At 45.6% G+C, this 8,837-nt stretch overlaps 1 long non-coding RNA gene across 2 annotated transcripts; it reads right to left on the reverse strand.

Annotated features, from left to right (window-relative positions):
• Positions 1–2,526: 2,526 nt before the first annotated feature.
• LOC118496830 lies at positions 2,527–8,719 on the reverse strand. 2 transcript variants are annotated; one of them, XR_004899389.1, is made up of 3 exons: positions 8,526–8,719; positions 7,429–7,511; positions 2,527–3,643 (listed from the first exon to the last, which is right to left on the reverse strand). It is a non-coding gene; the product is annotated as an uncharacterized LOC118496830 (long non-coding RNA). The 2 variants fall into 2 exon arrangements; XR_004899390.1 differs by having other exon boundaries at positions 2,527–3,453; positions 8,526–8,717.
• Positions 8,720–8,837: the final 118 nt, after the last annotated feature.

The following is an 8,837-nucleotide window of genomic DNA, read 5'->3' on the forward strand; positions in this document are numbered from 1 at the left end:
ACATCGATCCACTGTGACCCTGGGCCCAGCCTGGAGATGGGGCACTCGGTGCGTTCTCACCTGTGTTACCTCTCCCGCCCTCCCTCCAGTAGCCACGTGTGTGGGAGTCCACGCTGCACCCTTGTTTCCTGGTCCTCGGCCCTGTCCCGTTCATCAGCGTGCAGGGGGGCATGTGCCCTGGACCAGTCTTCCCCGAGATCAGCAACCCTGGGGTTGCTAAGTGGTGTGGGGACTCGGGGAACTGGCAACGTTTTCCTCTCCCTCTGCGGGCGAGGGAGGAGCACGCTGCAAGTATGGAGCCGGCACAAAAGCAGAGAGGAGATGAACGCTCTAGTCATATCTGAAATCAGTTCCACTTCTGGACTTCCCAATTACGTAAGCTAGTAAATTCCCCTTTTTGAGTTAGCTGAGGGTTGCGTTTCTGTCATCATGATAACTGTACATTGTAACTGCAGCCCAAGCAGTACACAGTCCGCAGTAGTGGTGAACAGTCTTGCTGTGTGCCTGGGTCTGCACTATTCATTCTCTCTCTTTGTACACACACGCACACACGAAGTGAGACTCCCTCACAGGTAAAGAAACCGAGGATCAGTTATTTGCCCAATTCTAAGTGGAAGTTAGGATACGAATTCAGGCCAGTCTTGCTTGGAGGTTACCCTGAGGTCTACCCAGACCTTACTTGAACTAGTGATGGGCAGTTAGTTCACAACCTGCTGGCATCCCGCTATCTAACATGGTTTGGGCAAAGCACGAGAACCTTGTTCCACAGAATCAAACGCGGCTGCCAAATCTCCCACGGGTCATGCTCCTTCAGGAATTTGAAGACAGCTTCCCTGCCCACATTCTCCAGATTAAAGAGCCCCAACTCGGCCCTTCATTCGCCCAGCGTCCTACCCTTCCCACTACCCTGTCGGAAACCCTCAAACTGGGGGCTTGGCACAGTAGGAACCTGCTGGAAGGGCTCTTCAAAATAGGTTTAATACTCATTTTACATCTAGGAAACAATGTTCCCATAAAAGGAGAAGTGATTCAACTGGTTTGATTGCCTCAGGAGGCATGACTTCTTACAAGTTCTTTTCAGAGAACTGAAACCAAGAGTCTTATGCTGCGCTTCAAACTGACGAGCTCTGGGCAAGCAAGCACTTACGTAACAAAAGTTGACGGGGATCATGTGGCTAGGGCCCTCGCCAACGAAGGGAGGAGTGTTACCTAAGAACACCTCCCTTTCCTGTAACTGTCTCGTTGTTGAAGAGATAGCTTTTAAATGTCTTTCTGCTCCCTGGTCTTGAGTACCTGCAGTTGGGTTGGCTATGTATTACCAGACTTCCTTTTCATGCCCCAAAGGAGCTGGGACGACACTTCTAGTCCTTGGGCGTCAGTATAAACATACACCCTTGTGTCCAACAGCGAAAGGAGGAGGGAGGGAGGTCTGGATGATTGGTGGGGGGGGTCCTTTAGATTGATGGTCAAGAAAGGCCTCTTCCTTTTACTGTTTTTGAAAGTGGTCATTTCTCTACGGACTTCACTGGTAAACTATTATTCCCCATCTCAGGCCCATGAATCTCTAGGGTGGGAATCAGGAATCTGGGTTTAAAAGGCACATCCCAGTGTGGAAGCTGATAATGTGAAAGCTGCCAGGAGACAGGGCCCAGGTCTACGGTGGTGTGGCTGTAACCTCACTATGTTAGCCACCAAGGGAGCTACAGAGAGAAGCTGGGGCCTGCGGGGGAGGGGGGGGGGCGGAATATAATCATCACTGCTCTCAGTGTTTCCGGTTTCCAGGCACTTCACTATGACCTAAGCCGGGGTTCAAATTACAGCTCTGTCACTTCATTCGTTGTGACCATAGGCAATGAGTTTACCACCCCAAACTTGAGTGTCGTCTTTGGTAAAATGGGAATATTCAGGTCCTAAGAGGGTGAAATAGGGTAATCCATTTCACTGTTGTGTATTATTATCTGGCCTCTCAGCACAGGGCTGACATGAAACACCAGCTAAGATAATTTGCTGAATAGCACACAGGTTTTAGTGGCAGAACTGGCACTCATTACCCAAAGAAGTACTCCTGCCTTGATACACATCAATATCATCAAGAGAGGTGAAAATGCAAACTCCCAGACCTCCCCTGCAGCGTGTCCAGGAATTCACACTGTTCACTGATGACACAGCAGACCCAGTCACTTGTAACCAGGGCACTGATTTTATCCCCAGAAAACTGCTGGGTTGGGAAGACAGCACCTCATCTTTTCAAAGGGAGCGAGAGGAAGAGGGTACCATGAAGTAGTCTCCCCAAACCATCTGACTTCCCTATGGCCCTCCAGGGGTCTGTGGTGGCCTTAAGGTCAAGCATAGCCTTCTTGAGGTCATCATTTTATTTTTTTACTTATTTTAGAGAGAGGAGGAGGGGAGAAACATCAATGTGATAGAGAAACACTGATTAGTTGCTTCTCATATGTGCCTGGACCGGGTACTGAACCCGCAATCCAAGCATACGCCCTGACCAGGAATCAAACAGCGTTCCCTTGCTCTGTAGTACAATGCCCAACCAACTGAGCCACATGGGTCAGGGCCGAGACTATCACTTTAATTACATAAACAATCTACATTCATTATAGAAAAAAAAAAAGTCAAAGGAGAGCTCAGTATAGTGGTTAAGAGTTTGGACAGCCTTTGGAGGAAAACAAATGTACAATATGTAAAATATTTAGCAAAACTGACACCTACTAAGGACTCCTAAGTGCTAGTAGAACATTTGTTGTAGGCAAAAAGGAGAGAACCAGGATGCAAACTCAGACCTCTGCTTCACAACAGGTGCTCTTTCCATGGCTCCTGGTTTTCCCTCCAGAGCTGCTGATTTCTGTGACCCCATTTATGTCTGTCTGGGGCTGCGATCTTTCCTCTCAGAGCACACCTACCCCTCCAGATCCCACTACGAGCAGCTGGCAGGATGACAGAGGCACTCAGCTGGGAGGACACACGGGCACACCTTGTTTTATTGCACTTTGCTTTATTGAGTTTCACAGATACTGCATTTTTCACAAATTGAAGGCAAGATTCTTCTCCAACAAAAAGATTACCAATCACTTCACTGTGGTGGTCTGGAACTGAACCCACGAGATCTCAGGAGTGTGTGTCTGTACTCACCCCCAAGGCTGAGATTAAGTGTTGAAGTGATGCTAAAAAGCCCCAACCTGACAAAGGCAAATTCATTCTAATTCCAAATCCGTCTCTCTCACTTCCAAATCGGACATCATCAAGTTCTTTTCCATCCTAGACCACCCAGGATGTTTAACCAGATGGATGCACTGGAATTCAGCCAGATTCCCCACTTCCTAAGATAAGGGAAACCTTAGGTGAAAGCAAAAAGGGAACAAGACACAGTCCCTTAGATACTTTCTGGACAAGGGCTCCCCACCATCGCTCCCCTGCTTGGCTTTCTCTGCTCCTAGAAAGCTGAGAGGGGAACACAGGTCGGGTTTTGCATGCCTGTTGACTTCCTGTGACACTCGTGTAAACACCAATTTTATGAATCTCAGAGTTAAGGGCAGAACTTCACAATATAATACAATATGACATATAAAAAATCAACTTTGGGGGGGACTAATCATCTGTGCAGATGATATGATCACAGATGTGGAAAACCCTAAGAATGCACGCAAAAAGAAAAAAAACACAGTTAAACTAATAAATGGATTTAGCAAAGTTGCAGGACACAAAATTAGTGCTCCCAAATCAGTTGTGTTTCTCTACAATAACAATGAACAGTCCAAAGGAAACTAAGAAAATAATCTTATTTATAATAGCATCAGAAAGAAAATACACTTAAGAATTAACCAAGGAGGTGAAAATCATACTAAAAACTACAAAACACCACTGAACAAATTGAAGAAAATACAAATAAATGAAAAAAACACCTTGTGTTCACAGATTGGAAGACTTGATATTGTTAAGATTTTAATACTATCCAAAGATACCTGTTGGTTCATTGCAATCTCTTGTCAAAATCCCAATGACTTTTTCTTGCAGAGAGAGAAAAATTCATCCTAAAATTCATATGGAATCCTAAGGAACCCTCAATAGCCAAAATAATTTGAAAAAGGAACAGTTACAGGATTCACTTCCTGACTGCAAAACATACTGCAAAGCTATGGTAATCAAAACGATGTGATATTGGCATAAAGACAAATATACCAATGAAATAGAACAGACAGCCCTGAAATGAACCCTTGTACATATGACCAAATTAAAACAGTACACAAATCACCTGACCAACTTAAAAGGAGTTCTGCTCCCTTAAAGCAGATCTGTGACTAAATACAATCCTTGAGTTATTTTACAGAGAGAGCACTGCACAGATGCCCTGTCCTCCAGCTGCAGCCAGAACCAAAGGACTGGGACATGACGGGAACTTGAACACCAGAACCCTCACCTTAAGTGGCTAAGGTCCACGGTCCTCTAATGAAAACTGGCCTTTACCTTGGCCCTAAAAACTTGCCCTGAACCCTGGATCAGGGAGACTGACCTGAGCCTTGTCTCTAGCCTCCTCGTCTAGCAACCTGACAGACAAGCCCTTCTGCCCGCGAGAAGCCTGTTGCCTCAGACTGGGCTTTTCTGGGTGCCGCAGGTAAGGAGCCCTCTGACTGTGTTCAACAAGGGTATGAAGACTATTCAATGGGGAAAGGCAAGTCTTTTTAACAAATGGTGGTAGGAAAACTGGATATGCTCATATAAAAGAATGAAGTTGGACCCTTACCTAACACCATATCAAAAAATTAACTCTGGGCCCTGGCTGGCGTAGCTCACTGGATTGAGCGCGGGCTGCGAACCAAAGTGTCACAGGTTCGATTACCAGTCAGGGCACATCCCTGGGTTGCAGTCCATGGCCCCCAGCAACCACACATTGATGTTTCTCTCTCTCTCTCTTTCTCCTTCCCTTCCCTCTCTAAAAAATAAATAAAATCTTTTAAAAAAATTAACTCTGAAAAAGGTTAAGAAGTACAAGTTGCCAGTTATAAAAATGGTCAAGGGAAAGAAAAGTGCAGCATAGGGAATACAGTCAGTAATACTGTAATAACTATGTATGATGCCAGATGGGTGCTGGACTTATCGGGGTGACCACTTTGTAAGCTGTATAAATGTCTAATCATCATCATGTGGTACACCTGAAACAAACATACTATTGTATGTCAACTATAACTGACCCTTCCATTCACAGGCCAGCACTTAATCCACTGAGCCACACCTGCCAGGGCTTGTCAACTAGAACTGAAAAATAAATTTTAAAAAATAACTCAAAATGGATCAAAGACCTAACTTAAGAGCTAACACTACAAAGCTCTGAGAAGAAAATGGGGAAAGCTTGATGGCATTGGATATGGTCATGGTGTCTTGCATGTGACAGCAAAGGCACAAGCAACAACAAAGTACACAAACTGGGCTTCTTTGGAACGAAAAGCTTCGGCCCTGGCTGGTGTGGCTCAGTTGGTTGCAGTGTTGTCCCATGACTGAGAGGTCATGGATTTGACTCCCAGTCGGGGCATGTACCTAGGGTCTGACCCCTGGTTCAGCCTCTCTGGGTGTGTGTGGGAGGCAACCAACTGGTGTTTCTCTCTCACATCCATGTCTCTCTCTCTTCCTTCCTTCCTTTCTCCCCGCCTCTCTCTCTAAAAGCAATGAAAACGAGATGTCCTCAGGTGAGGATAAAATAAAAATAAATTTAACTTAAAAAAATAAAAGCTTTGGTGTATAAAAAGACACTGTCAATAGAGTAAAAAGGCCAACTCACAGAATGGGAGAGAATATTTACAAATTACATACATGATTAGGGATTAATACCCAGACTACACACAGAACTCCTAAAACTCAACAACAACAATAACAAATATGACCAGACTCAAAAGTGGGCAAAGGCTGGAACAGATATTTGTCCAAAGATACAATAATGGACAACAAGCACATGAAAAGATGCTCAACATCACCAATCAGCAGGGAAATAAAAATCAAAACCACAATGAGTACCACTTCATAGCACTTGTTATCAAAAAGAACAAAGTATAGCCCTGCCTGGTGTGGCTCAGTGGTTGAGTGCCAGCCTGCCAATCAAAGGGTCGCCGGTTCAATTTCCAGTCAGGGCACATGCCTGGGTTGCCAGCCAGGTCCCTGGTAGGGGGCAAGTAGGAGTCAACCACACATTGTTGTTTCTCTCCCTCTCTGTCTTCCTCCCTTCCCCTCTGTCTAAAAATAAATAAATAAAATCTTAAAAAACAACACAAAACCAGAATATAAGCACTGTGAAGGTTGTAGAGAAACTGGAACCCTTGTGCACTGTTGGTGGGAATTTTAATGTTGCAGCTGCTCCAGAAAACAATATGGAAATTCCTCAAAAAATTAAAAATAGAATTAGCATACGATCCAGCAATTCAACTCTGGGTATACAGCAAAAGAGCTGAAAGCAGGGACATGAATGGCTATTTGCACACCGATGTACACAGACACGTTACTCACAACAGCAAAAAGATGGAAGCAGCCCAAGTGTCTCTCCCTCACTAGATGAATGGATAAGCAAAATGTGGTGCGTACATACAAAAGACATTTAACAAACATTTAATAAAATTATCCAGCCTTAAAAAGGAAGAATATTCTGACACATACTACAACATGATGAACATGGAATAGGTTATGCTAAGTAAAATAAACCAATCAGAAAAGGGCAAATACTGTGCAATTCCACTCTTGGGAGGTATTGAGTCATACTCAGAGAGAAAGTAGAATGGTCATTGCTAGGGGTAAGAAGGTCAATGGGTACAAAGTTTCGGTTTTGCAAGACAAATATTCTGGAAAAGGATGGTGGGGGTGGCTGCAGAGCAAAGTGAATATAGTTCACTGTGCCACTGAACTACAGGCTTAAAAATGGACAATTACATACATTTTACAGCAAGTTAAATTTTAAGTTTTAAAAAAGAAATTAACTCCATTTTGCTCCAATTTTCTCCATCTTCAGTGCCCCGTTAAATCTCACTTGAGAACTTTTTCCTTTTTCCAACTACTACCTGTTTCATGGTTGACACTCACTTGAACAACTTTTACAGTTTTTAGTCTCCCACTCCGATCCAGTCCTTCAAACAGGAGCCAGAGTGATCTTGCTTCAGACGCAAGATCTGAAAAGTGACGTCTCCTGCTCAAATCCTTTCTGTGGCTTCCTCCTCCACCCTTGGGATACAAACGAACTCCCCAGCACGACCCTCCCTTTTCTTCCTCATCTGTAGCTGTATTCCTGACTATTAACGAGCCAACATGGTTTTATCTCCTGCAATGCTCTCTCACCTTCCCCACTGTCATTCCCTTAATTCCTACTCTTCCTTCAGAGTGGTCTTCCTTAGCTTCCTATCACAAACCTTTACCACCAGCCCCAGCAGACTGAAAACGTACCTTTGACCACGGGCTAGGTAGTCCTCCAACATTCTCCGACAGAGTGGTCGGCTTCTCTCCAGTGCCGCATGCCACCAGGGAGCCTATAGAAGAGGGTTTAGACCGACAGTACACATCCAAGCTGCAGTGAGCTGGTTAGGCTTCACCATAGTTAGCACATGGGAGGGAAACGGGTTCAGAAAAGAGGCTGGACCAAAAAGAACAAGATCCAGGGGAAAGTAAGGACTAAAGATGGACACCCATGTGACCTATGTGGCACTCCCACCAGGTCCAGACAGAGTGGTGTGTATTGCAGTGTGTATCACTTTTGGGGTACAGCACCATCACCCTACTCAAACAGGATCTTGGGGTTAGATTGTGGAGGAAAACACCAGCTATGGAATTCTGAAAAAGCTGTGCAGGCGATTCTCTTGCTTACGTCAGGTGGAGAACTACAGGTGAATGAATAAGGTATGCAAAGGCCGCTCTGACCTTGTTATTCTTTAAGACTTAAAGCTTGAGGTTAAAAGTACAGATTTTGGAATCAGACAAACCCAGGTACTAGCTGAGTGGTTCTGGGAAGGTTACTTTGTCTCTCTAAATCCACTGCACAGAAGTGTGGTGGTGCTTTGGTCTCAACTTACTGCACAGCATAGTGCGCATGGCACCACCTAGAGGGCTTATTAAAACGCTGATTATAGGCTCCGCCCCCAGAATGTCTGCTGAAGTTCGAGAATTCACATTTCTAACCAAGTTCCCAGGTGATGCAGCTGCTGCTGGTTCAGAAACATCATACTTTGTGAACTACTGCCCTGGCACATATTGAGGACACAACAGAGGAATACCAAGACATTCTGATACCTAATAAAGCACTCTCTCCACTTGTACCCTGTGAGGAGTCCTCGGCTGGTTCCAACTTGCTATATAGCCTTAGAAAACCATTTCTCCTTTTTGGGTCTCAGTGCTCACTTGAAACACTAAGTTATTACGGAAAAAAGTTAACATCCTGAACGACGTCCTAGGCAATTTGCAGAGTTAGGGGAGAAAACGAGCAGGGGCTAAATGCTGAGAGGCAGCCTGGGGCTCCCGGGGAGCAGGGCTTGGGTTAAAAAGGACACCTCGGGAAAGGCAGGATCGCGTCCTGTCCGGCGGCTCGAGGCCATAAGCTGTGGCAAACGGCGACACTCACGTCTAACCTCCACTTTCGCCTCAGACGCCGTTCTTCAGTCTGCACAGCGCCTCCTCGCGCCCGGGTCGCTCTCCCCTCCAAGATTGTCCCTTTCCTCTCACCTTACCGCGCGCTGGGCGGAAGCTTACCGTCACTTCCGCCATGCGCAGCGCACTTGCGCTGAGTCGACGGCTACTTTCTCACTGGAACGGCTGCGCGGTTGTCGATTGGCTGCGTGGGCACGTCGGCGGGAGGACGCACA

This window comes from Phyllostomus discolor, chromosome 9 (genome assembly GCF_004126475.2).
Source record: "Phyllostomus discolor isolate MPI-MPIP mPhyDis1 chromosome 9, mPhyDis1.pri.v3, whole genome shotgun sequence".
Classification (NCBI taxonomy): Eukaryota; Metazoa; Chordata; class Mammalia; order Chiroptera; family Phyllostomidae; genus Phyllostomus; species Phyllostomus discolor.